Source organism: Corapipo altera, unplaced genomic scaffold (genome assembly GCF_003945725.1).
Source record: "Corapipo altera isolate COAL_440 unplaced genomic scaffold, ASM394572v1 193, whole genome shotgun sequence".
Lineage (NCBI taxonomy): Eukaryota > Metazoa > Chordata > Aves > Passeriformes > Pipridae > Corapipo > Corapipo altera.
This window is the reverse complement of record NW_020884996.1, coordinates 386605-414536: the sequence shown is the minus strand read 5'-3', so window position 1 is coordinate 414536 and position 27932 is coordinate 386605. Positions and strand designations below refer to the sequence as shown.

Below are 27932 nucleotides of genomic sequence, written 5' to 3'. Positions count from 1 at the left end.
ATTTATTTTTGTCTTTAAAGAGAGAAAACCACCAAAGGCAAATAATCCCAGTGACTTCAGTGGAGTACTCTGGGCAGTTCCCTGCTGGGCTGGGAGAGCAGAGGAGCGAGATGGAATCTGCTCCCATCAAAGGCAAGGGGAGTTGGGCTGTCAACTCTTGCAGATCCCTAATGATTTTGCCTTCAACCAGGAGCTGGGATGTGCCTCTGCAGCTGAACCTGAGCCCACTGTCACCAGTGGGGCTGCATATTTGCTGCCTTTTGCCTGGATTTTGGGATTTCATTCTCTTCTGGGCTGGGAGAAGATGAGCTTCAGGGAACTCTGCAAGAGTTCTCCTCTTCCCCACTCATGTAGGAGAGGAATAAGGAATATACAGGGAGTTGAACCTCCTGGAGCAGCTGCTTCCATCGGGAATATCCTGGAGCTGGGGGTTGTCACTTCTACTAAATTCGAGCTAAATAGGTGTAAAAACTCCATAACAGTTTCTAGATAATGCATCATAAACCGTCTGATTTACTTTATTGTAGATTTAATTATGATAATGCACATACATATAATTATGTCCGCGCTCAAGATCTATTCAGTAGTAAAGGGTTTATATAACATTATAAATAATGAAACCTGAGCTGTATCAAGAGCTCCCTGTAGCATCCTTCATCATACCCTGCAAGTGGGAAGTCTCCTCTTCTGTGTGAATGACTCAGGGTCGGATTATTGAGGTTCAGCCGTTTCCAAGGGGTTGGGGTGTGATTTCCATCACACGTTTCAGTCTTGGGTTTGCTTTGGAAATCTTCTGCGGGGTGGAAGACGGAGTAAAACATCTTATTAACGCTGATGGGATCTGGCACGGGCAGCACCCAGCGAATTGGGATACGAGAGGCACGTAAACAAATTTGAGACCAAAATAATCTGCCCGTTAAAGAAAACAAGCCAATCTGCAGCAATATAATAAGAGGAAATGCCATTTTGAGTTTCTCGCGACAAACCCTCCTCACGTTCCTCCCGTGATTTATGTAATTGCCGAATCGCTTTGATGGCTTGATGGAATTACAGCTCTGCATTTACACGATGGATAATCAATCAAAATAAACTGTGTTTACCCCCTTTGCTGCAGCGTGTGTATGAAACAGATACATCCGAGGGTGAATTATTCTCCGGCGCTGGCGTTTGCGCGGAGTTTCGGGTGTGATTTTGGGACCTGATATCTTGTGTGAACCTGACCTCACCTTGTAGGCTTCAAAATCCCGCTGGCTTCAGCTGGGGCTGTAGGAACTTGCTTTTTCTGTGGTGCGTGTAGGAACATTTCTGCCTAAATATGCAGTGGGCTTGTTTGTTTAAATAGCGTAGAAAATAAAACCGCAGCGAGGAGGGAGAAGGTGCCAACACCTGAGCTCTTTGTAAGGGCTGGGTAAGGCTTGTAGGCTGAAATTCTGCCTTTCTTAGGCGAGCTTGGAGTTGGTCTTGGCTGATAATAAACAGGCTGTTCCATGCCTCATTTGCCGCACAAGTTATTGGAGTTTTAGTCTCTGGCTTTAGGAGAATTTTGTACCCTATTTACCAAACGTGCCGTTGTGAAATGTGGGAACCCTTTTTGTGCTGGGTTGCTGGAGTGAAAATTAAACCCAGGCTTTGCAGCAAGCGATAGCTGGGATAATGTATCCCTGGTTAATATTTGTATTTGAATAGAGGGCTTTGCAGGAGACGATGCTGTTTCCTTCGCACAGAGAACAGTTGTATCCTTAGTGAGTCTTTTCCCTCTCGCCTACCCCCGTTTTCAGTCCGTTTCCCTGATATCAGGGGTTTTTTTAGGGAGGTTCTGGAGCTCGGTGTTTGTTTAAATGGCTTCCCCCGCGTTGCAGAGCCTTCGGTCCCTCCTCCACGGGCAAAACCTGCCAGATCCTGATGAAAGGAGATAAAATGGAGGGGTCGGGCAGGGATGAAGGCACAGCACTCGCTCCTTCCTCGTCGCAGCATCTCCGGCTCTGGGGTGGGATTTTGGGGTCCTCCCCCTGCAGGAAGGCGTCTCTCCCCAGAGAATCCCTTCTCCTCTCCCTCCTCGCCTCGCTGGAAGGGGATCACAGCTGCTGAGTAAATGTTAAGATAATAGTGTTATTACGGAGTAATTAGACTGCAAGTTATTGAATTAAAAACGATGAGGCTGCCGGTGGTGCCGAGGAGGGAGAGGACGGGTGGGAGAGCACCGAGCGGGGAAGGTGGAGAATAGAGAAAACCTAATAAATTTCCTCTTGTCGAGAGCCCCTCGCTGCCGGGACCGGGGCCTGAGAATGAATGAAAGGGAAGCTCAAAGAGCTAATAAATAAACCATTTCCCTGAGAATAGAGGGTATAATTAGAAACCGTGGCCCTGTGGTTTTGTGTCTGCCCTGGGGTGGAATCTGCTCAGCGCTGTGCTGTGGTGATAAAACAGGGAGACAATGTGCAGATGATGTCGCACAGTTGTTAACTTTTGAGGAGGGAGATGCTTTGTTCCTCTCTTTTTACAGGGGAAAAAAAATAATAATAATAAATAATTTAAGCTTTATGTTGCAAAACTTCAATAACTGACTATACCCTGGGGCCTCTCCATCAGCAACTCTGGCTGATCTTGCAGTTTTCCTTCTGTATATTTTCTTGGAGGGGAGGGTGGTTTTCACTGTAGACCTTAGAAAACTTCATTTTTTTTTTTTTTTTTGTTCTTCCCCTTGAGAGAGCCAAATAAACCTGGTTTGTTTCTTTTTTTTTTTTTTTTTGTCTCAAGCTGAGATTTACCTACAAATTGAACATCTCTCATTCCTCTGCTGCGGTAACACTGGTATTGCTGTGCTGTTCAGGATGGTTTGCTGATTGATGGTACCCATTTTTCCAAGCTTTTATTTTGTCCTTACTGCTCAGCCCGTGCCCTGGAAGATCCCACCATCCTGCCTGGAATTGGCCACGGGGCCTCCCAGCTTTCAGCAATGAACAGCTAAGATTTGCCCCAAAAGGGAGATAATGGTGGGTTAAACTCAGGTTTGCACTTGAGCTCAGTCTCCCCTTATGCCACAGGGATCCTCCATGAGCTTGGACAAGCTGCTGCCTCCTCTGAAGTGGTCACAGCCCCAAGGCTGCCAGAGCTCAAGGAGCATTTGGACAAAGCTCTCAGGCACAGGGTGGGATTGTTGAGGTGTCTGTGCAGGGCCTGGAGTTGGACTCCATGATCCTCGTGGGTCCCTTCCAGCTCGGGATATTCTGTGATTCCATTCTGCATCTTTGGGATGGGGATAACGAGCGTGATGGCAGAAGCACAGAATGTCACAGACTCTGCAATAAATGCAGCAGTAGCCATATACCAGGGATTCCTGGATGGAAAACCACGGGAGCATCAGAAGCTTTACAGTCCCAGGGAACAGAGGGAGAAGGGGATGTGCACGGTGCTCTCTTTGGGTCTGGACAGTCTCTAACAGCACCCAAAATGCACACCCAGCAACCCAACAGATCGGGGTGTATTCATAAAACTAATACATGTTTGTCACGTGTCTTATTACATATTCATTATATTTCCTTAATACATACATATATGCTAATTATTCCCGTGGACTTATTTGTATATGGGTAGGGGTCTTTTGAGGGGTCTTTGTTCTTGTTTGGAAACATCCCATTCCCCAAATTTCCATTTTTTTGGCTCTGGATCTTCTAATGAATCTTTTCTCCTTAAGGGGATCTCAAATACGTGGTCAGGTCACAACGCACTTTGCTCTGGCACACAACCCTTGTTCTTCTAACTAAGACATCTGCTAGTGCATATTACTCGCTGATACAGGTATCAAATATTATCGTGCTAAAGTTAAAAGAATTTTCCAACCTCTTCCCCCGCTTCTACACAGGCTCCTTTTTAAAGAAATATAACTTGTTTGGTAACACCCCGAGCGCTGGAGCCTCCGCAGAGCCACGGGCTGGGGCTGCACGAGGCCGGGGAGCTGCTCCTTTTGTTTGGAATAATCGGTGGATCTTTAAGGAGAGGAGACAATGACTGGTGATGAAATCCGGGGGAGGAGGGAGGAGTTTTGCTGCCGTTCAGCCTCGGAGGATCTTGGGTGGCTCTGGATGAAAGGGGGATGATGCACTCGGATGGGAATAGGACGAGTCTCCCCCCACGGGTGTTTGTGAAGATCAAGTAATTATTTCTGAGAAGCTCTTTGGTAGGTGTTAGAGAAATGTGGAGTGTTTACCTTACTTTACAGTCTAAAAAGGCCTAATAAAATATACAACAGGAGTATTAACAATGAAACTATTTTGAGGATTATTAAGCTATTATAAAAGAATGGAAGGAAATCTGCCTGGCATTATGTTCTGTGCCACCAGATATTTAAATTAATGCCTTCCTATAGCAGCTCCTTCAGAAATCTTTAAGGCACTTAAACATCTTCAGTGAATTAGGTACTTAAATAGCTCTTCAGCATCCTCTACTCAGGTAGCACTGGGGGAAACTGAGGCAGGATGATTTGGCCTGTGCATTCCCCATGGGAAGGGTGAGGTGGGAATCTGATTTCCATATATTCACATGACCCTTTGGCATGATGGAAAATACCCTTGTCCAGCAGTGCTTCCCACTGCCTGGGGGTACTGGACCATTTTCCTTTCCTCTTCCCCACCTTGCCCTGCCCTTGTGGAGCAGAGCCATGCTTTGGGCACCAAGAAATTCCTTATGGATTTGCCTCTGGCCGAATGGATGCCGTGGTGGTATTTACAGCAGTGCCCATGCCCATCTCAGGGAGGCCCATAAACCCTGATATAATGTTATTTACTTGTAAAAGGCAATTTGTAAAGATCTGTCCAGGGGCTGCTGTCACCATATCCATGGGATTTATTTCCTGTTTATTTATGGTTTGTGCTCATGGGTATGTGGCTCTACTTTCCCATCACAATCCAAAACTTGATTGTCCCTTGGACTTCACTGTCACTTGCAGGATGAACTGAGCAGGTCCCAGGGCTGCGTCTCTCATGCAGGTTGATTTTTATTTTTGTTTTCTATTTTGGAGGATGGAGAGGAAGGTCTGTAGGCATGGCATCAACCTCAGCCTTGGAATTTGCTTCAGGAGGCTGCAGCTGCCAGCCTTTAGTGTGGAGCAGACCCCCTGCACCACAAACGTTGTGTGGGAAATTCTTCGCTTAGGTTTGGGTTAATAAATGAAGGATTTCCTGGCTTTGATGGTGCACAAATGGTTTGGTGCAGGAGCAGCTGATTTTAAGGGGTGATTTCTCCCTGGTCTCTGCAATCTGCTTGTGATGGGATTTGGGAACTCTTCTTCTTTTACGTGTCCTTACAAGCACTGACTGTAGTAGGTCAATACCTGGAAACACTTTAAAAATCAGGTTATGGCATCCAGCAAAGGGCTGTGAGGCTTTAAATGTCTTCAGCTTCCAAAACCTGGCACGTGCTCAAGATTTTTACTTGCTTTTGCTCATAATGATCCCACACAAAAGAAAGGCTCAGCTCTTCCTCGTGCTGGATATTCTTGGTGGAAGACAGCCTCTATCTTGAAGGGAAACAGGCATGGCAGGCCTGAGCTGGGAATTGTTCCAGGATCTTCAGCATCAAGGTGCAATCCCTCGTCCGCTGAGGAGACCTTGAAACAGATCCTGGCACAGCCACGGTCCTGGGCAGACATCTGAAGAGTTGTCGTGGTGGCTGCTGACCCAGGGGGGATTTCTTCAAGGAACAGTTCAGAAAAGGGGCCTGAACTGATGGATTCCTTTGGTACGTGGAGGAACACGCTGTAGATACTCTGAAAAAAAACCCAAAATCAAATGGGAGAACAGGTAGTGGAGCTCTTTGAAAATTGTTCAAAGGGACTCTGTCAATGAGAAACTCCTATTTATGTTTCTTCCCTGCCTCCTTTCTTTTGTTGATACAATCTTGGAAGTGGGAGGAGGATTTACAAAAATGCTTGTGTTTTTAAGCTGCTGCCTCAGACACCTTTTTTCCCTCGTAAATACCGTGTAAGAAGCCGAAATGAAAAACGCAGAGAGCAAACATAGAACGGTCCTCATCGGACCCCTCCTCTGTCACTTCAGAACCTGAAAATCAGATTTGGATGTGTCGTGAACGTGTCCCCACAGATGCACCGAGGACAGAGCAGTAAAACCATCAGTTGGACCCACCTTTGAACCAAACCAGTGACTCCTTTAAAGGTCTGCTGGGACGGAACAGGGGTGCTCAGCACCACTGGGGCTCTCGGGGAGGGACCTCCAGGCTCATCAGCCTCCAAGTCCTTCCTCAGGTGGACCCATCCAGCCTCCGGCTGAGAAGGATTACTTTGGTGTGTTGAAGGGCACCTAAAATAGCCCTGAAGCTGAAGGAAGAGGAGCATCCTTCAGCCTCCCCTGTGGTGGAAGAACTTTCAGACCTCCGTGTTGGAGCCCATCAGGACATCCCCAAGGACGGCGATGAGGACTGTTCCAGCAGAGAGAGGGCAGCCAGCACTTCAAGCAATAAAAGTGAGTTTTTGGAAGGTTTTCTGCCGCTGGTTTCAGCAGCAGCAGCGCTGGGGTGGTGTGAGTGATGTACAGGCCTGGCACATGAAGCCAAGGGGAGCCGAGGAAGCTGTGAATTTACTGAAATTAGCACCAAAAGCTCTGTGGATGCCGCTTTTTCCTCCTTCGGGTGCTCACTGGTTACTTGGAGGCTGTGCATAAGCTGAGCAATCTCAGAAGGAGGTTATGTCGGAGCAGACTTAGATTTTCATGTAAATTAACAAGTGAAGGCAAAACTCGTGGGGTCCCTTGGCTTCTCCCTCCCCACCTGGCTCATGGGAACTCCGTGTGTGCTTTGGCTGCTGGCTGATGCTCCAACAGGCTCACGCTAAAGCCACGCCAGCCCCGGGTTTGTGAAGAGCAGGGCTCTTAAACGAGTGTTTTTACTGGGGATTTGAGTTGGTTTGGCTGAACCATTTGCAAAGGTGCAAGTGAGCAGGGGGAGAGGGAATGGCACAGCTCTCCTCAGGGGCTGTGGCCACGGATCTGTGTGCTGGCAGGGTGATCCGTGTGGCACACGCAGGCGGGGAACGAGCAGGCGATGAAGGACGTAATTACAGGGAAGGATGTGGAAACCAGTGCGTTGAAAGGCAACACGATCTGCCCAAGGACGTGGGGTGGTGGAGCTGGGCTTGGAGCTCAGCAGCTCCGTTTCTCGTGCCCGAGTGCGGTGTCCAGGCTGGTGCTCCCGCCGGGAAGTGGTTTTGGGGTAGATTGCCAACACCTTTACCTTGATTTTTTTCTGGCTGTCGAAAGAACCATAAAGGCCTGGAGGACTTGAGCTCAGATGACTGGTCTGGATGTCTCTCCCTGGAAGCTATGGAAAGCAGCTCTCGCAATCCTGTTTGAACTTGTTAGTTGACAAGTTAAAAGGTTGTTTTGACCCTTCAGGATATTGTTTTAAAAAAAAAAAAAAAAACCAAACCAAATATCTTTCGCCTTCCTTCTCCCAGTTTTATGAGAGGACCAAGCCAAGAGCTTTGTGTTTGGTAGTGGGAGTGTAATTACAGCAAGTCCAGGCGAGCGATTCTGCCCCAGGGCTGTTTCAGAGTTGGTTTTTGCTTCTCTTTTTTTATTTTTCCCCCTCTCCCTGCTCCGTGTTATTGTTCTCCTCCTTCTTCACCTCCCCACGCACGTGTGGTGCTGCAGCAGCTGTGGGCCGCCACTCCTTCCTCCAAGACCCCACTCCTTCCCTCAGGACCCCACTCCTTCCTCCAGGACCCCACTCTTTCCCCCAGGACCCCACTCCTTCCTCCAGGACCCCACTCTTTCCCCCAGGACCCCACTCTTTCCCCCAGGACCCCACTCCTTCCCTCAGGACCCCACTCCTTCCCCCAGAGAGTGGCCGGGGGGACGCAGCCCTTGCACTCAGGAAGCAGATGAGGCAAATTGGAGCTGGAAGGGAGCAGCAGCCAGTGGGATCTGCTGCCAACCCACCCCGAGCCATGGCAGGGGAAGGGCTGGATGGGGCCCAGCGCAGCTGCTCTGGCTGGGGGAGCCGGGCCCGGCGTCGGCCGCGTGTCTGTGCAGACGGAGCAGGGCAGCACCAGCGGGCACACGGACATGGAGCTCTGCCCGCCCGGGATGCGGCTCCTAAATCCTGCTTCCTGCAGCAGGGTGGGCGTACTGGGTGCTTGTGGAGCTCCAGCTTTCCACCTTCATGCTGCGTTTATACCCCGGCCCTGGGAGTGCCCAAGGCCAGGTTGGACGGGGCTTGGAGCAACCTGGTCTAGTGGAAGGTTCCACCCGTGGCAGGGGGTTGGAATGAAGTGAGCTTTAAGGTCCCTTCCAACCCAAACCATTCTGCGGTTCCATAATTCTATTTCATGAGCAGAGAGGGTTTATTTTTTGGGTTGCCACTCACCTTTTGGAAAATGCCTGCCTCCTGTGCAGGCCTGTGTGCCTCGGTGTCTGTCGGCCTGTGCATTCTCATGTCTCGGGCTCTCCTCTGGGAGCAGCAGGACAGGGAAAGCCCAGGGAGCAGCATGACATGTCCCTGTCTTCCTGCTCTGAGCAGCTGTGGGTCTGGTTACACACAGCTGGACATCCTGTACCCGCTGCAATGATTGGAGTGTCCAAGGCCAGGTTGGACAGGGCTTGGAGCATCCTGGTCTAGTGAAAGGTGTCCCTTCCCATGGCAGGGCATGGAATGAGATGAGCTTTAAGGTCCCTTCCAACCCAAACCACTTTGGGGCTCTATGAAATACCAAACCTGTGTGTGTTGCCATCCAGGTGCCCACAGCAGTGTTTGGGGGGTCAGAGGTGTGTGTGGGTGTGCAGAGCCCCAGCTCAGTGCGTTTTGAAGCTGGAGTTCTTCCTGCTCCCCAGCCCCGTGTCTTGCCCCAGATTTCTTTCACCTCCAGAGCTGTGCTTTGAGCCCTCTTGGCTGGTGGTGGCTGGAGAAGCAACAATCTGTGTCCGAGACCCGCGGCATCGGCACCTCCTGCACCTGGGAAACACCCTGGTTGGAAAAGTTCCTAAATCTTCAACTCCTCCTGGAGCTGGACTGCAGCCACAGCTTGATTTGTTGTTTTCCAGGGAAAAGCCAGTGCCTTTGGGGTCTGATATTCCCCTGTGCAAGTGTGCCTTTCCACCTCATCTGGAAGACTGGTTTTATCTTGGAATAAACTGGATGCAACCCCAGATTGGTTCTGCTGGAAGAGCAGTGATCATCAAAGTCCCCTTAATTCTCAATTAGTCTGTCTGCCCAAGGCTTTAAAATTGGTTAGATAAACCGCATTAGAAGTTAAATCTGAATTAACCTTTCCTTGCATAGGCGACCCCTTGGAGCAGCAAAGCCGGTTCCCCTTGGGGCAGCCCCTTCTTGGGGCCAAAGTGGGGGCATTTGGGTGCATTCCCCTCGCAGGACACCCGTCACAGCAGGACTGCTCCTCTTGCCTTGGCTCAGCCCTGCCACGAGCTGACCCTTGGCCAGGGTATTTTTAGAGAAGATAAGAGTGGTGGCAGGAGAGAGGGCTCTGTTCCAGGGCGCTCCGAGTCTTTAATTATGTTTTTGGTCTAGAAAATTACATGGTTCCTGGAGCATAAATAGAGAACCCATGGAAGGTAATTGCACCTCTGGGTGCAGATGAGCTGGTGGCAGGGAGAGGCCCGTGGTGGAGTCCAAGATCAGCGGGAAGAGCTGCAGGGAGAGGGAGAAATGGGCTCCTCGGGGAGGCTGCACCCACCTCGCCCCGGGCTCCTTGTACCCTGTCCTCTCCATGCTGATTATGGGGGACCCACAGCAAGTGCCTGGAGGAGCCCCCAGCCCTATGATGATGGGAACCAGTCCTGTGAGTCACCTCACTGCCATTAGTCCCTGCATTTTTGGACCTCCTTGGGCCCCCCTGTGTTATCTGGAAAGATTGTATTCGTTACGTGGTGTGCAACAAGCCAGTAATGACAGACCCAAGAGAGACACTGATTATTTATTTCAGAGTTGCCCAAACTGGGTGCTCAGTGGGATTCCACAAATCAAGCACTCCAACTACCAAAACTTTTTAGTATTTATACATTTTAGCAAACAAAGGAATTAGCGTTGGCTACACTAATTACACTAACTAGGAATTACTTTGGCTACAGGTTATATAGTCCTCTTATTAATTAGGATTCTATCTTCTATTGGTTAATGATTTGCTTGCTTCTCATGCTAATTAGTCGCCATGCTCAATCTTTCTCTTCTTTTGGGTCAGGGATTTTCTTGGGTCAGTGGTCTGTGAGTTGGTGGTCGTGATCTCCCCCTGCCAGAATTACCATTTACCCCATTGGAGCTGATTTCAGCACAATTGCAGAGTTGGCTTTATTAGTTTCTTCCTTATCTTGGGAGTTCTGCCAGATGTCCTTGTGGCCCGTAAATTATACATTCTTTGTGTCCAGTAGTGGTACATCCTTCTTTCTAAGCTTTATTAACCTCCCCCTAGGTCTGAATCATTGAAGCACGTCCAGCCCTAGACCTTAAATAGGCAATTCTACCAGCAAGTCATTTGCTTTTGTAACACCTGGACATCACTTAGAGCTTGTTGGCTGCTCTCTGTTTCATGGGTTAAATCTCCATTCTTGTTGATTAGGCTTGAAAGTATACCAAGATCAAAGAACATCCTTTCTTAAAGAAATTTTACGTATTCCACATTTTGCAACACTGGGACAAAGGCTGGTCCGGGTTTACTGGAGATGGTGAAAATGTGCCCCTGCTTGTGGCTGGTGTGTGCCCTGACTTGTATTTGGCTCCACAGGGAGGAAAGACATTTAAAAAGTGTTTCCATGTTTGTGCCTTCCACCCTGCTTAGGAGTGGGGACCCTGCAAGGAGAGCCTCAGTTTTCCCTGCATTTTCTTTTCCCTCAGAGCAGCCTTGGTTCCAGATGTAATCCAGAGGTTCACTGTGTGGGATCTGGGCCTCGATGTGCATCCCTTGTTGCTGTGTGCTCCTCAAAATGATGCTCTCATTCTACAGCAGAAAGGGCAAAAGCAGGAGCTTTTTCTTTTAAGTGCCTTTTTTTACATGGACAAGCTTAATATTTGGTGTGTGCTTTTCCTTTAAAGCATTAAATTAAAAAATCACCCAAAGCTCTGTGTTGGTGGTGGTGATTTTCTGCGTGGTTCCCTCTCTCTTCCCTCTTTCCATGAAGAGGGATGGAGGATCCTGCAAAAAGAGGCAGGTGTGAGGTTGGGCTGTGCCTCGTGTGCCCAGGAGGATGGCAAAGGGTTTGAATTGGCACTGCTGAACATGACTGGGCTTGCAGAGCTGAGATCGAGGAGCTCAAACCTTCCTTAGGTGCAGAAACGTGAGCAGGAACCTGGGGTGACCCTGTCCCCGTGTTTGCACAGTTCCCTGTGAATACACAAGGAGGTTTCTCCAGGTGTGACCTCATTGTTCATGCACTTCCCACCCCATCCCTGGAGTCCTGGTGTTCTTGGGATCTGGAGCCTGTATTTATTCGGGGCGAGTCCAGCCAACTCTTTGCTTGAGAGGGAAATCAAAGGTCTTGATGATGGGAGGAAGCCTGGCAGCTGGAGCTGGGAGATAGGAAGGGGACTCTGGAGAAAACAGCTGGGATTGGATAAGGACATTTGGGCTTCAGATCCATCTCCAGCTGCAGTTTGTGGAGCAGTTTTGCAGAGCCTTCCCCCAACCTCCCTCCTCTGGTTTAACCCTCCACCTGGCCTAGTGCTGGAGAAAGGGGGATCTTCCCCCTCCTTCTTCCTCACGGCTCCCAGTATAAATACACGGAGCAAAGCCGCCAGCTCTGTTTATTGAACACAAATAGAAGATAAAATAGTGGAAAACTAATTTTTTCATGCTCATTGGTGGGAAAGATTAAAATTATGCAAATCCTCGGCAGCGAGCTTGGTGCAGAGATAAGGGGATGTTCGAGTCAGCTGGCTGCCTGCTAATTCACTCATTGAAAACAAAATGAGCAGGAAAGCTGTGATCAGCGTCACCGGCCCCTCACGGCACTCACGGGGCTGGGATTTCTTTTGCCGTGCTGGGAGGAAGCTGAACAAAGGAAACCTGGTTTTTTTTGGAGGTGTGCAGGATCCGTGCGGAGACGCTCACCCCGAAATCACGTGTGTGGCCGGCGATTGGTGCCCGATGAGCTCCGGGGTGCGGCACCTACACCTTGTTCAGGGTGTTTCTGTCAATCTCCAGCCAGTTTGCAATGACCTGAAGCTCCCTGACGTGGTGGTTCTGGGGGTGAATCAGGTGAAATCTGCCATCTTGTTCCCTCCGTTGAATCCCATAAGCAGAGCAAGGCTGGGAATTCAGTGGGAAGCCACCAAATACGAGCGCTGCTGGTCTTGGTCCTCTTTACTCCACCAGTGTGGCTCTTGGGGGTCTACAGGAGGCAAAGTAGGGTTCAGCAGGAGGTTTCCTAACCCAGCACAAAGGGTTCTGCAAGGCAGGGGAAGGGCAGGTCCCTGCTGTGTGCTGGATCTGGGCTATCCCCCCACAATCCCAGCGCTGCCGTCGAGGAACCGGTGCCCATCTCTCCCACCCGGTGCTCATCTCTCCCACCCATCTCCCCCAGAGATGCCCGCTTTGTAGTGGGAACCAAGCCTTGAAATTCCCCGTATGGGCACGTTAATTAATTTTTGCAAAGCAGCAGCGCTGGGGGGGTTTTCCCGGGATGAAAGGCCCGTGTGTGTGTCTGTGGAGGAGCAGGGTATGCGCAGATGTGTTTGCGGTCAGGAAAAAGCGAGTGGAGCAGCAGCCCATGGCCCTCTGACTCTGGGTCTGACTCAGCCCTGAGCTTTGGCTGAAGGAAGATTTAACTCCTTCAGACCAAACCGAGCCTGTAGTGCTGGAGAGCATTAACTGGCCACCTCTCCCCTCCTGGAGAGATATTAGGGTGAATAGTGGGGTTTTTTGCTCACTTTGCCCAGCACAGCCTCCTCAGTCTGTGTTTACTTCTTGAGATCTCTCAAGACAATGCCAGTGCCTGGCACAGGGGACACCAATAAACCCCACAAACCAAAACCCTGAAGCAGCTCAAGCTGCCGACTGTGCAAAGGCACCCATGAAATGATGACGGCTGCTCATTGTGCTGGGAGAGGGACCTGGTGCCAGCGAGTGTTTTTGGAAGGGTTTGTCTCACTTCCTGTCAAATCAATATTTATTCACAAATCTATTTGTTTGCTTTTGTCACTGAAAACTCTTGTGGGTTGGTTTTTTTTTTTGGGTTTTTTTTTTTTGTTGTGTGTATGTGTTGTTTTGTTCCCCCTGTGTATTTTTGGCTGCACAGTGCTGGCGAGAGGGGCTACTGCAGCTTTTCCTGGCTCTGGCCATTCCAGCTGCTTCTCCTAACCCATGGTTTTGAGCCTCTTTTGTAAGGAAGGACCTGGCTGGCAGCTCTCCTCTGCCTGGGCATGGCTTCCTCCCCAGTCCCCCCCTGTGCCCTTGGGCTGGAGATGATGATGGATTGGAAGGGGTTGACCTTAGTGAACAGGAGCAGTGTTTTTCCGTGGCAGCGTTATGGATCATGGTGGATGAGGGGTGTGATTTTTGCCCCCAAAAATCACAGAATTGTTTGGGTTGGAAGGGACTTTAAAGATCATCTTGTTCCACCCCCTGCCATGGCCAGGGACACCTTCCATGAGACCAGGTTGCTCCAAGTCCCATCCAGTCTGGCCTTGGACACTTCCAGGGATGGGACAGCCACAGCTTCTCTGGGCAACCTGTGCTAGGGCCTCTCCATGTTTCAGTGACAGTGTTGCTGCTGGCTCTGCACCTGTGTGCTTGTTCTTTCCTTCATCTCCAGAGCTGTAGGCAAAGCCATTGCTGTTTTATGGGCACGATGGGACCATGCTCAGGGTCCTGGGGTTGTGGAATCCATGTGATCCCACCGTGTGCAGGAGCTACCTGGATCACCACGTGCCACACCAGCCTTCCCCCAGCCCTGCAGTCCTACTCAAGTCTTCTTCTTCAAGTCACTAACCTTCCTCTTCATTTATTTTCCATTTTACTGTGAGTGAAACAAATAATGGCTTGGAGCTTCGGCCTCCCTCAGCTGCTCTCCCCCTTCCCTCCTCCTCCATCCCCTGACTCATTCCTGACCGCCCAGGCCCATCCCACTTCTGTGTTCCCTCCCTGCCCGTGCTCTCACTTTCTCGCTGGTTTATTTGCACTGCCCTGGTGCTCAGCGTGGGGATGGGGACGGGGATGCAGCACCTCTCTTTACCTCCCAGCTTCCCCTCCCTGGCTGTTTGCAGAGCTCTTTACACTTTCCAAAAGCTCCAGGATGGAGACGATGCCGTGATGGAGGCGCAGCCTTGGGCCAGGGAGATGCAGGTGGAACAAACCAGGGATTTTTAGCAGCCAGCTGAGGACCTACAATACTCTGAAGCCTCCGGGGTGTGGGGAGAGCTTTGTCTCCTCCTAGGTTTGTCTGCAGAGCCCCATAGCTGGAATATGATTTATCTGCCCCCAGCCAAATCACGCAAAGCTAAATTGAGCTGTGGCAGGCGAAAGTGTGAAGCGTATTATTAGGAACAGGGAGCTCTTGTTCCACAGCTGCTGCTGCTGCTGCCGTTGGTAATTAATGTTTGAGGAATTGCAGATCTTCATTAGGAGAACAATTAGATTAACGAGAGAACTCGAGCCGAGGCTGTAGTGGGAAAGGGCTGGGGGGGAGAGGCTTAAAAAACAAAATAAAATCCCTCCCTGGCACCCTGCCTTGCTGCTCCGGAGACGTGCCGATGCTCTTGGAGGCACTGGGAGGAGACTGGTGCTTTCTTGTGTTGGGGAGGGAGCACGTGAGGGCATCATTATGGGGAGGAAAGAAGCAATCTACGATTGTCATAAATATTTAAGGCAGCCCAGCACCCGTGGCTCGGCCGCAGCACTGGGTTATTAGCAGAGAGAGAGCTTTGGGCAGAGGCAGCTCGGGGCTCAGCAAGGTCCTGGGCTTGCATCGTTAAAAGCTTTAATTGGTGTCCTTGTTGCTGGAAACACTGACCCCTCCAAGGCAAGAGCGCCCTGACCACGAGGTATCGCCTTCAGGGTCTGGGCTTAATTCAGGCCAACAAACAGGCCTGAAGTTGTGGGATTTAAGATGCTTTTTCACACTGTTTTTTCAGCAAGAGTTGTTTGGGGCTCCCCCCACCCCTTATTTTCTGCCCTGTTGCTGCCCCTGAGCTGGGTCCATCTGTGCACCTGCAGCAGCTTTGCCCTCACACGGTGTGGCTGGAGGAAGGTGCTGCCCAGCTGGCTGATGAGCAAGATGCAGCAGGAATTCACTCAGGATAAATGAACCGTTTAGAGAGGTTGTAAAATGATAGAAGGTAATGACAGAAGGGAGGTTGGAAGGTCAATTGGTCGATCTCCCTGGCCCAGGGCAGCATCGTGTCTTTGGAAGTCGGAGGCAGATCATGTCTGGCCTTCCTAAAAACCTGCAGGAATGGTGTTCCCATCCCTGGGCTGTTCCCCGGGTCTCTGCCTGCCTGGCTCAGCCCCAGATGGCCTCTCCCATGGAGCACCAGCAATGTCCTCCCACTGGGAGATGCTCCCGGTGCCCCTCTGGACCAGCCACACCGTGCCCAGCTTCTGGTGAAAGAGACAAAATGGGGGGTTCTCAGCTCCTCTGGTTTTAGGAAATTTAAGCACAAGACACTGTGTTTTTGAGCAAGATGGAACCCCTGAGTGGTGCTGACAGGTCTGAGCTGGGATGGCTTCCACCTTCTACTGGAAGGTGTCCCTTCCCATGGTAGGGCTCTGGAACAAGGTGATCTTTAAGGTTCCCTCCAACCCAAACCATTCTGGGATTCCAAGGTGGAGGCTGTAGATCGTCTCCCAAAAGCAGAGACAGTAAATCCTGAAGGTGCTGTGGGAGCCTCAGCTCTTGTTCACCCACCTCTTCTCCCTGGTGCTGGGAGAAAGTGGGAAGTTCTACCTTTCAGGGGACGGCAGATTTCTCCCTTTGGTAATGGATGGGGACAAAAAAGTTGCATTTCCCGGCGACTCCAGATGGTGCAGTGACAATAAAGGCATTTTCTGCAATATGGTGGCTCCTGCGTGTCCGAAGAAGAGATTTGTTGTTGGACCCATTCCTGTTTGGCTCGGTGCCTCCGAAGATGGACGAGTCATTCCCGAGCACTGGCTGAGCAGGCAGAGGGGTCAGAGACCCTGGAAACCTCCTGCTCAGCACGAGGGAAAGCATTTGCTGTTCCAAGGCTTGTCCTGCTGAAAATGGAGGACACACGGCGTGCTCCTCCCCGGCCAGGCAGAGCCCAGTGCGTGCTGATGCTCCTCACCTGCCGAGTAAATATTATCACATGTTTAATTCATGGCCCGCTCCTCGCAGGCGCTGCTCGGCATCACAAAAACATTGCCGTGAACACTCAGCCAGCCTACTCGGAAAAAATCTCCCTGCCTGATCCTTGTCATGATTGACTGCTGCAAAGACACCGAGATGATCTCAGCAGCTTGTCAAAAAAACCCCTTATGCTGGTTTGAAGTGAAATAGGAAGCGACGTGCCGAACAGGTGGAGGCTTCTTGGATCCTTGGTAATGGGAAGGTTCTCCCATGGTGCTCTCACAAGCTCCTTTCCTACAGCCCTGCTCCAGGAGGGATGTTATCAATCTCTGAATGCCTATAAATGTTTTAAGCCGGCTCTGATGCGTCCCTGCTGTGGCTGGGATTGCTGTATCCCCTCCAGTGGAAGCAGCCACCTCTAGTCTGGGATGTCTGTTGGCCTGGCAGGACCATGAAGCTACAGCTGCTCAGAGCAGAAAGGGAGGAATATCATGTTTAATAGAAGTAAACCGACCAGGTGAGATCACAAGGGTGGTGTTACTCCCAGTTTCTGCCTATTTTGCAGCCTCTTAATTTTGCATCTCATGTGGAAGATGAAAATGGCAGCAGAGCCCTGCCTGGCTGAGCTGCTTGGTTCGGAATTGCTCCTGGCTTGTGTCATCCAGGCACTGCTGCACATTGGTGGGCTTCAGTCAATGCATGAAGGTAACTCCTGGAGGCACCCACTGCAGCCAGGGCTCTCTGCAAAGATGTGACAAGAGCCAGAGGCTTCCCTAGACAGACAGCCCAGAATTAAATCGCAGGGAAAGCAAGCACAGAGCGTGGATGTGGCTTCCTAACCCCGTTGCTGACCTTGAGCAGTGCAGCCTAAGACTCTCTCCAGTCTGTTCTGGTGCCTGCTGGTCTGCAGGGCTCCACCAGCCCAAGCAGTGACCCAGCATCCTCCCAGCTTAGCTCTTAAATTCAGATGAGATCACGGCAGCAAGTGATGGATGGGTTTTTTTCTTTCTCTCCTCCTTTCTTAATCTCCCCTGGCTGGTGGGTCTGAGACACAGGATTCCTGCCAGAGCAAGGGAAGGGATTTGCTCATCTTCTGTCTTGCAAGCTCAAAACCAAATCCTCTTTATGGAGTTTAACCCCCTGTGTTGGCTGGCAGGGCTGGAGTGCCTGGCAAGGAAGTGGGGAGGGAACGAATGCTGAAGGAGAAGGCAGGGAAAACTAGAGAGGGGAGGCCAAGAAGTGACATTCCTGTGTCCTTGGTGCCCAAGGGGTGCACTCTGTGTGGGGCTTGATGGCAGCACACTTGATCCTGGGGTGGAAAAAGGACCTCTGGAGGCATTGATGGGCTGGTGGCTGTGGGAGCCACATTGCCCTGTGTCCTCCCGAGGAGGCAGCTGTGAAACCCAGGGAAGACAGCACTTCCTAATAACCTTGATTAGCTTTCCTTGCTGGTCACTAATCAGCAAGATGCAAGCTGTGGTGATGAAGCCAACTCTGCGCTGTGGACAAAGAAAGACAAGCCTCTTTATCCTTCTTACTGCGGCTCAGGAGCCCGTCCTCGCTGGCGGGGGGATTTGAGCAGCCACTCACCCTCCTGTCTCATCTATCCCTTCCTCACACAGCTCTCCCTCTTCCATGGGCTGTGAGGAAACCAAACAGCTCATCAGCCGCACTGTTGCCACAATGATTTTCATTTACCACCAAATAGCAATTAGGAGAAACTTTGCGTGTTTGCTTCACTACTTTTATTTCCTCTCATTTGTTTTTCACTGATGTGCAGAGTGTGCAGCTCCATCCTTCCCCAGGGATTGCAGCAATCCCGTGGCATCTCCCAGCCTGGCTGCCTGGGGGTTTGCAGACAGCAGTGACCATGAGATGTACAGGCCATAAGAAGGAAATTTCTTTCTTTCTTTTATGTTTCCCCAGGCTCCTGGCTTGCCTGTGGTTGGGCTTGAGATGTTCCAGCCTCTGGGGTTTAATTGCCTCTTCCAGAATGAGAAAGCAAGGGCATTTCCTCTGCATCCCAACCATGAGGAACCCTAAAGATGATCATCAGGAGGTCATGTTTTCCTCTGTCTTAGTGTAAATTCAGAGCAACTTTGAGATCCTCACCAGGAGCCCCCCTGGGTTCGGTGGGCTGTGTGGGAGCAGGGTCCTTGCCTGGCTCTGTAGTGGCTGGTTGGAATTTCCCAGGCCTTCGTGTTTTGGAGAGAGTTTGTATTTTGGTTTTGGTGTGAGGTGTGTGCACGTGTGTCATTCAGGGACTTTGGGGGTTATTTCCATAACTCATATTGCTGGGGACTGTGTGGCGGTAAGAAATGAGCCTTGCAAAATATGGGGCTGTTCGTTCTGCCCTCCCTGGGGAGATGCTGGTGAGCTCTGGTGGGAGCACCAGGAGGGTCCCACTGCCACCCCCTTCCTCAGCTCCCATTAGGCTGCCTGGTGTCGGGTTCAGGGGAGGATCTGAGGGCTGATGAAGATAACAAACGGAGGCGATCGATCAGCGATCGCCTGTAATGAGAAGGTCGTTCTTGCACGAGGGCTGGTGACATCCTACACCTGTCCAGCACTCTGAGCCGGAACTGATAAAGCACCCTCGTGTTCCTAATTAACTTTCTGGAATGTTTTTTCTTCCTTTCGATTTTTCATCTCTCTTTTCTTTTCTTTTTTTTTTTTTTGTTTCCGTTTTCTTTCTGCTCGGGCTGAAGGCTGCTGGAAGATGCTTTGCTTGGACACAAGCTCACAGCCAGCAGTAGGTGGGCAGGTTGCCTCACTTGGCCAAAGTCCTTCCTGCAGGGATGGACCTCTGTGGGGCAGGGACTGGCCTCCTGTGCTCCTGGCCTGGCTGCTGGGACTTTTGGGCTTTGGGAACCCACTGCTTCTCCTCAGGAGAGAGTTTGCACAAGACTTTTCAGTAACAACCACCTATTTTGTGAGAAAGCAGCTAAAGTTGCTCTCAGAGGGCAGCAGAAAGCTGTGGAGGAGCTGGAGGAAGGCCAGGCAGGTTCCCTCCTCAGCAGCTGAGCTGCCATCAGCAAGGAGCATCGATGTCACCTCCAGGAATGGTGTTTGACCCCATGTTTGACAGGGTTTTTGGGGTGGAGGAGGGGGCCATCACTCCTTCCTGCTGCTGACACAAAGGGAGTCCCCGTGCAGACCTGGCAGAGCCGTTTGGAGGGTGGAGAAGGTCGCAAGATGCAGCAGCATCCAAGTTTCTGTGTGAAGGGAGCAGTAAGCCAAAGCTGGAGGGATTAGCCTGCTCAGAGGGACTGATGCCATCTGGATGGGCTCTTCCCAGTGCAGGTCATCTTTGTGCCATGCTGTAGGTCAGGAAAGCACTGTTTCTTCATTGTTGAGTGGTTTTCTCATGTGTTCTTAATTGGACACACACAGATGTGAGTCCAGGCAGTCTGTCCTCCCCAGGAATGTGGAGCTGATCTGAACCTGCATTAGATCTGGGGTGGAAAAAGGCTTTTTCTTAGCTTGGACTCCAGACGTGAGAAAGGCTGTTGCAGTTTGGCTGTTGGTGAGTGGATGTTTGGTTGGGCTCTTTGTTGAGTTCTTGTCTTTTTTTCTTTTTTTCCCTCTCCTGTGTTTGAGTGGTGCATTATATCTCTGATTTGGAAAAGGTCCAGTGATGGTTATGGCTACATTGTTCAGGTCAGAGAAGGGATGGTGTGATAGGGAGAGGTGTTAGTGCTCCTGCCAGTGCAAGAGTTTCAGAGGGAGGACTTGTGTAATAGGACGCTGACCTGTAGGTTGCCAGCAACCAACGTGGCTGTGAGTGATGTCACGTCTCCTGCAAGGCACAGTGTGTATCTGAAGGAGCTGCAGGCTGGTGCTGTTGGTCAGAAGTTGGGAGTATATTCATAGAATCATGGAATATCCTGAGTGGGAAGGGTCATCAGTCCAACTTCTGGCCCTGCACAGACACCCCAGCAGTCCCACCCTGTCCCTCAGAGCGTTGTCCAAATGCTCCTGGAGCTCTGGCAGCCTTGGGGCCGTGCCCACTGCCCTGGGGAGCCTGGGCAGTGCCCCAGCACCCTCTGAGGGAAGAACCTTTCCCTGAGATCCATCTCAACCCCCCTGGCACAGCTCCAGCCCTTCCCTGGGTCCTGTCCCTGGTCCCAGAGCAGAGCTCAGTCCCTGCCCCTCCGCCTCCCCTGGGCAGGAGCTGCAGCCCCCGAGGAGCCTCCCCTCAGTCTCCTCTGCTCCAGCTGAACCAGCCACTCCTCTTATGACTTCCCATCTAGATCCTTTCCTATCTCCGTGGCCACCACTGTACACTCTAATAACTTCAAATCCTTCTTATATTGTGGCTCCCAAACTGCCCCAAGACTTGAGGTGAGGCTGCGCCAGCACAGAGCAGAGCCCTGTGTTCCCCCACCAGTCCTGAGCAGGTCACAGCAACTCAGCATCACCCATCAGCCTGGCTCCCAGGCTTGGGGTGCAGGTGCTCTGGGAGGGGGATGCTGGTGATTTCAGCATTATTTTCTGGCAGAGGATGGTGTTTATTCCCCTTGCTGAGCTGAGGATGCTGCAGGACGTGGCTGACGGACGGTTATTTACCCAGCGCTGTCGGTGCGCGCGTGGCAAGCGCGGAGACGGGATGTGCCCCAAGGAGCTCCCAGTCTGTCAGGCAGCTGAGCTGGGGCTAATGATGAATGACTTCCTAAATAAATAAATAAAGCTCTGAGGCCTGCAAGAAGAAACGCAAAGTATTACCCAGAACCACAAGGCAATTTAGTTGACGATCACTGATGCCGTCGGGCGCCCGGCGGAGATCGTGAGGGTTTGTTGGGAAATGCTGAAGGATGTGTTTGTGTGGGAGCGAGGGGAAGGGGATGGGGTGGAGGGGAGTGTGGTCCTGTGTCAATCCAGTCCTTCCCTTAGTGCATCCCAGAGGATAGCCCAGCCCTGCCCTGTGTGCACGGAGGCAGAGGAGAAGCCACATCTTCAGCCCAGCTCTGGAGGATGCTCCTGGCATTTCTGGTGGCTCCAGCATTGCCTCCTTCTCGCTGGTGCTGCCACGGTGCTGCCACTGACTTTTTGCAGGGGAGGGTCCTTTGGGGTCCTCCTGTGGCTGCAGCACCCCAAAGCATGGATGGGCTTGGGTTTATCAGGGTACAGCCAGGCCATGGGAGCTGTGCTTCCTCCTCCTGCTCCTTGTCCTCCTCCCCTCGCTGCCGCATCCCTCCGGCTGCGGCGACGTCCCCTCTGCCCTGTCCGTGCTGTGCTGCACCTGCTGAATGCTCTGTGATACATCACTGCCTGTCAGAGCTGTCACTGCGGGGGACAGGATGGGGGGAAATTAATTTCTCCTGACGATTGGAGCCCAACTCGGAGCTCTCCTGTCTCATTTCTCCTGCAGCCACCACAGCTTAACCCTTAGTGAGCCATTGCACCCCTGGGCAGGGAGTAACACCTCCTGCAACACCTGCATTGCTACGCCCCAAAATGCCCCTTTTGCCTCTTGCTTGGGCACTTCACACATGTGAGAGGGCTAGAAATGGTGCAGGAAGGAGTAAAGATATTGTGTATGTGTCTGTGTGCGTGCTAACACAGTGAGCTGTCTTACTGTGCAGTTTTCTCTGGTTTCCCACATTGTAAAAAGGGATAACACTGTCATATTAAAGCACTTGGAGATCTGGGGATGAAAAGCAGCGAGTAGGACCGAGACAGTCCTGATCAAAGCTCTTTTTTTTTCCTCCATCTGTGTTTGTTTCCCCATAGAAGATAATACTCTGCCTCTTTCTTGTAAATATTTTTTTAAGATCTAAGTAACTCGGTGATAGATAAACAGCCATGCTTCACTCTGAAGGATCTCTGCTGCCTGCTCTAATTGTGTTTGCCAAGCCCATGGCCTGTGTTTTGAAGTGGGTTGGGGAGTTGCATTCGAGCCTAGAAGAGCAACTGTGTCCAGCAGCTTTGGAGGGGGAGGGACTGACTTGGAAATGCTCCAACGCCTCATTTTTTGGACAGGATCAGGCATCTTTTAGGATCAGTCCTTTCTGCACAGCCCTTGGAACCGGGCAGCTAAAGCCACCAGTTAGTCCTGAGGTGAGCTTTGCTGATCATGGGGGTTGTGTTTGTTTAATTAAGGTGTCTTGAAGGGCTGTGGGAAGGGGATCCCATGGGATATGGCAGCACCACAGCCCCCTGTGCCCCAGCCCAGACTGGTCCTCTCAGCAGCAACAGGCTCCACAAAGCCAGGGTGTCTTTGATGAGATGAAGGGGCCCAGAAGGCAGAGTTATTTTGGGGGCTTTACTGGCCTGAGGAGCGGGATTCAGCAGGCACAGGGAGGGCTGCAGGGTCTCCCTGGTGTGGGGAAAGGATGTGCACGGCTCTGGCACTGGGACTTGCTGGACTTTTGGCACTTTGCTCTTGTGGTTGGCAGGTTTGGTTGGTTTTTCCTCTACCAGGAGCTAATCCTGGGAGCAGCAGTGATGCTGCTGTGTGCAGACCTGATCTCTGGGTGAGTGTCCTTGGGATTTTCCTGCCTAACCAAGATCTGGGGTTGAGCTTTTGGAGCAGAGGCAGCATCTCCCTCCCTGCTACCAACACTTTCATGACTGTGGTCTCTCCCTGCCCATTAAACAGGACGGGGCTGGTCAGCGTGTTATGAGTTAGGAGGGGGAAATAGGTGTCAGAAACATGTACTCTGAAGCTCCTCTCTTCATGCTCTGTTTCCCCAGGAAAGAGCCAAACACTTGCCAGCAAAGCAACCTGAGTGTAGATGTCCCATGCATGGAAATATTCAAGGCCACCTTACATGGGGGCCCTGAGCACTCTCATCCAGTGAGTGGCATCTCTGCCCATGGCAAGGGGTGGAACTGGATCATCTTTAAGGTCCCTTCTAACCCAAACCATCCTGTAATTCTATGACATGGGCCGTGCAGGCTTTCAGAACCAGCACTGCTCCCCAGAACCCACGGGAGAGGTGCCAAGGTGGGCTCCTGGGCCAGGTCCAAGCAGGCAGGACCCACCTTGAACAAACCACCAGTGCCAAGTTTCCTCATCCCAGCCCTGGTGAGGTGGGGTTTGCTGAGGGCAGGGTGTTGGGTAGGAGCAAGCGGGAATTGTGGGGTGGTGAATTCAAATTTCATCTCTCCCCTCCCCAGGGGAGGTGACAAATGAGCTGGTGGTTGTGCTAAAAGCTTTTCTTTCTCTCTTTAAAGAGGTTGCTGGGAGGAAATGAAGTGACCCACTGACCTCTGTTAATAGGCAGCACAAACTAAGCTGGTGCTGCTGGAAGGAAGAGCCCTCAGTGCAGCCCTCTGCCTGCAAGGTGTTTGATGTGCCTAATGGGAGCAATTCTCCCACAGCAGCTGCTGAAAATGAAGATGTTTAATAATCTCCTAGATCTGGATGGAACTTTTTGCAGAGAATTTCTTTAAAATCCCCCTTCTCCCCTTCACGGGCAGGTGGAACAGAAGAGAAGCTCAAATGATTCTTTGTGATTTTTTTTTTTCAAGTTGTTATATTGTAATGAATCCAAAATGAAGGCCAGGTCCCTCCCTCCTGTTTTTTGGATTGTTTTTAAATGCAGAGCAAATGTTTCAATTACCAGCTCCATCAGGGCTAAGAAAAAGTAACAAAGGGCAAAATGTTGCCCAGAGAGGTTGTGAATTCTCCAACTCTGGAAGTGTTCAAGGCCAGGTTGGACAGGGCTTGGAGCAACCTGGTCTAGTGGAAGATGTTCCTGCCCATGGCACAGGGTGGAACGAGATGATCTTTAAGGTCCCTTCCAACCCAAACCATTCCATGATTCTGTGATTGTGTGAAAATCCTTGCATGGCTCTGACCCATCCCAGTGTCCATAACTGTGCAGACACTTGTTTTTTAGCAGCATGTCCCCCTGTAAGCAGTGAGGACCAAGGTAATCAAGTTGGTCTGTAGATAAAGCCCCCTCCTCCTATATCCCCTGGGATACCTAAAGTAGCTTAAGGGCATAAGGTATCCAGCACCCTCTGAAATGGGAGTTACTGGGGGGAAAATCTTCAAAAGCATCTTACAGCAGCTTAGATTAAGTCCCTTTGACTCTCAGTGGAACTTAAGCTCTTAAGAAATGTAGGTGCTTCTGAGCACTTCACCCTCTGTGCCTTGCACCCTTGGGTCCCTGCACATCCCTGGCTCCATCCCGGCTGGAGGAGCTGCAGTGAGAAGCTGCTTCTTGCAAACACTTCTGAGTTTTATTATTTTTAATAATGCTCTTCAAGGCCCCGGGCTCAGCTCTTACAAGCTGCACACAGGGCCATGCTCAGAGCTAGAGATTAGGCAGCACACAAGAATGAATGTCTTACAGCAGCTCTTTTACTGTAAGAATTAATCTTATTCCTGAAATGTGACCGTATCTAGCACAAATCTGACCCCACTGGGGGCCATGGCTTCACTTAATTGCATTCTTTAGCAAGGATTGAGGTCTATTAGGTGGTTTGCTTGTGTTGCAGGGGATCCCGTGCCAGGGAATTTAGTGTGGGTTTGCAGGTCCGTGGAGCAGCAGCACAGGAAAATTGCCATTATGTTGGCTTTGCTGGTGCCAGGAGCTTGGCTGGGTGCTCAGGGACAGGCAGGAGTGAGCAAACCTGCTCCAAAGAGCACAGACAAGGTAAGCTGTGCCATGGGGAGGGCAGAGGATGGGTGACAGAGCCCTTCTTATTTGAGCTTCCACCAGAACAATTCCCACCTTTTCAGGCCTGCTGGGAGGGCAGGAGGGCCTTGTTGGGTGGCAGCTGATTCCAAACATGGCATGTTCTGCACTGTAGGCAGGAATCTTGCCGTGGATCAATCTGTTTCCAGCCTCTCCCAAGGGAGCAGAGCAAACTCTGTCCCAGCTTGTCCCCGGTATCCGCAGGGGAACCAGGTGGGGGCACATCCTGCTGTCCTGAAAATCCCGTATCCGGGGGGGGAGAGACAGCCAGTGATGTACCTGCTCTGAAGGATGAGTTGCTGGATTGAAGCTGACATGTCCTAATATCTCTGCCAGCACTTTCTGTCTCCGTCAAGGGCCCGGGAAGCACATTAGCACCAGAGCGGAAGTGTCACCCTCTGGCATCTCCTTCTCCAGTCTTGGAGCTGTTGCTGTATCCCCTTTACCAGACCTTCTCCATCCGAGCCCATTATATGGCATGAAAAGCCATGCTGGAGGTGGGAGAGTGGAGCTGCCAGGCTCCTCTCTCCGGAGGAGGCAGAACATTTCCCTGACATTCCTGCATTCAGCTCCATCCTTTGGAGAGCAGCACATTCTCTTGGCTGCTCTGAGCCGTGGAAGATCATTGGTGCTGCATTTGGAGAGCAGACAAGGCTCAAGGAGATGTTTGGTGGCATTTTTAGGACTGGGGGGTGGTTTATATTGCTCTGATAAAGAAAAATATTTGGAGAGCAGACAAGGCTCAAGGAGATGTTTGGTGGCATTTTTAGGACTGGGGGGGGGGGGATATATTGCTCTGATAAAGAAAAATGAGAGGTTCTGAAATGGTGGCTGAGCCAGCACTGGTTTGGTTTGTTTTATTTTAGCATAGGGAACTAAATATTTGGGTGGATGGTTGCTCTCTCCAGCTCCTGCCCTCTCCCTTCCAGCCTTGCTGGTGGGAACTGGGAGCTGCGTGACTGAAGCAGGAGGGAGGGAGAGCCAGTGAGCAGCAACACGGCTCCATTTGTTGTGCTGGCATCGGTACCACATCCCCAGTTTAATTAACAGTTACCATCGCAGCTATTCATGATGTTCCTGCTCTCTGCAGCAACAAAAGAAACCCCAGCGCGTTGTTCTGCGCCCTGGAACCCTGAAAACCACGAGTTGAGGCTGGCTGGAGTCTCTGTGTTTCTCTGAGTGTGTCTAGAACAAACATTTGAAGAGATTCCCAGTGACAGAATCCAGATCTTTTCTCTTTTTGGTATCAGTATTCATGCTCGGTTTTCATGAGCCGGCGCTGAAGCATGATGGATCTAGAGGAGCACAGAGCACACAGCAGAGGCTTTGTAATCCTCAAAGTGCAAGTCCAAAGCGTCTGTCTGAAAAAGTTGCTCTTTAGGGCTGAGTACATATGGGGACTTCTTGTTTATCCTGCCTTTTCTTTTAATTCTGTACAGCTCAGCCTTGGAGAGTTAATGGGACAGAAAAAGATTAAAATGCCCCTTCACACTGCCTGTCCTGACAGTCTCCCACCCTGATGTGTATCAGAAAGCCTAAACAGCCTCACTATCCCCTTAGTCCTTTCCAAGCCTTTGATCATTGTACAATATCTCCTACCTGGCTTTTTTCCAAAAGGTGATAAACCCTGGGTTTGATTTCTAATTGGCATAACGATAGCGGGAAGGAATCTGTCAGATCTGAGCATCCGTCCACAGCTCTGGGCCATTATCCCAGAGCTCAGTCTAGCTGCTGGGAAACCTCTGAGCTGCTGACCCTGGGAGGAGGTTGTGGCTGCAGTTTTCACTCTTATTTTCGGCCCTTCTGGGCCAGAGCTCACCTCTGTGACTGAGGGAAGCGTTGAGCAGTATTGACACTCAGGACTGGGGTGGTGGCTAAGAATACAGCTCCCCTAATGCCATTCCAGCTTTGCACAGGGATCAGGATAAAGCTGTAAGCTCCATTTGGAGCCAGGAGTTGTCTCCATGGAAATGTGCTGGCAGGGTGAGGGGAGCAGGCGGGTGCTGAGCTCCCTCTGCCCCGTGGCAGCAGTGCTGATGTGCTGGTTGTGTCCTGCAGCCACGCTCTGCCACGTCCAGGGCAGAGGTGATCAGGAGAAAATCTCTCCCATAGCCGTTAGAGGTTGTGTTTATTGATCCATCAGAATCAACTGTGTGATACCCTCTGCTCCAGGTGTTCTCCCTGTTTTGTGTAGCTCAGTAAAGTGGTTCCTCTGTGTGTTCCAAGTGGGGAAACTGAGGCACCAAGTGGAATAGGGCCTCTCAGACATGTAGTGAAAGCCATGGAAAGAAGCCTGGAATCTCTCCAGCACGTGTTTCCCATGCAAGAGGGGCTCTGGGACACCCACACTGATGCCAGGCTGAGGGTCAGGGTTGCTGTCTGCACAGCACAGAGGATCCCTCCCCAAACCACAGCAGATGAAAGGGGACCAAGGGAAAACATCTCCAACTTCATCCTTCCTCTTGGTGGGGGATTTTTTTTTCTTCCTTGCTGGGTTTTTCACGTGTGAGGTTTCAGTTTTTCTTCTTCTCTTTGTGCTTTTGTGGAAAAATCGCCCTTTCAGAGGGTCCCTGGGCCCTGTCGGGTCACATCCCTTCACACCTCATTGCTCAGCGCTGCTCGGCCGGCGCTGCTGCATCTCCCGGGCTGGGGAGGGAGAGGAGCTGATGAGTGTTAAACTTTAAACGTGGGTTCTGTGTGGTTGGTGCCTCCTGATTCCCCTTCTCCTCCCTCTCTGAGTGCGAGTGCTGAGATTCACTTCATCACCTGCCCAGGCAGGGAGCCAGAGCCCACCAGCCTTGTGTCCCCACCAGTCTACTGGGCCATGGAGCTGGAAAGGTCCTCATGGAGCTACCTGAGCTTCTCAAAGGGACCATGGGCAGCAATTGCTTTCGGCCTCCGCGGCCCCTCGGGCTCTGCTTGGCTCTGCCCACCCAGCTCCCCCTCAGTGCTCTCCCCTTTGTGCCCCTCTACCCACCCAGCTCCCCCTCAGTGCTCTCCCCTTTGTCCCCCCGCTGCC

The 27932-nt window shown here is 51.2% G+C and overlaps 1 protein-coding gene across 16 annotated transcripts in view; it reads left to right on the top strand.

Moving 5' to 3' along the window:
- Positions 1–27932, top strand: part of PTPRS (protein tyrosine phosphatase, receptor type S) — a 166763-nt gene that overhangs the window by 35912 nt on the left and 102919 nt on the right. The gene's annotated exons all lie outside the window — the stretch shown is intronic.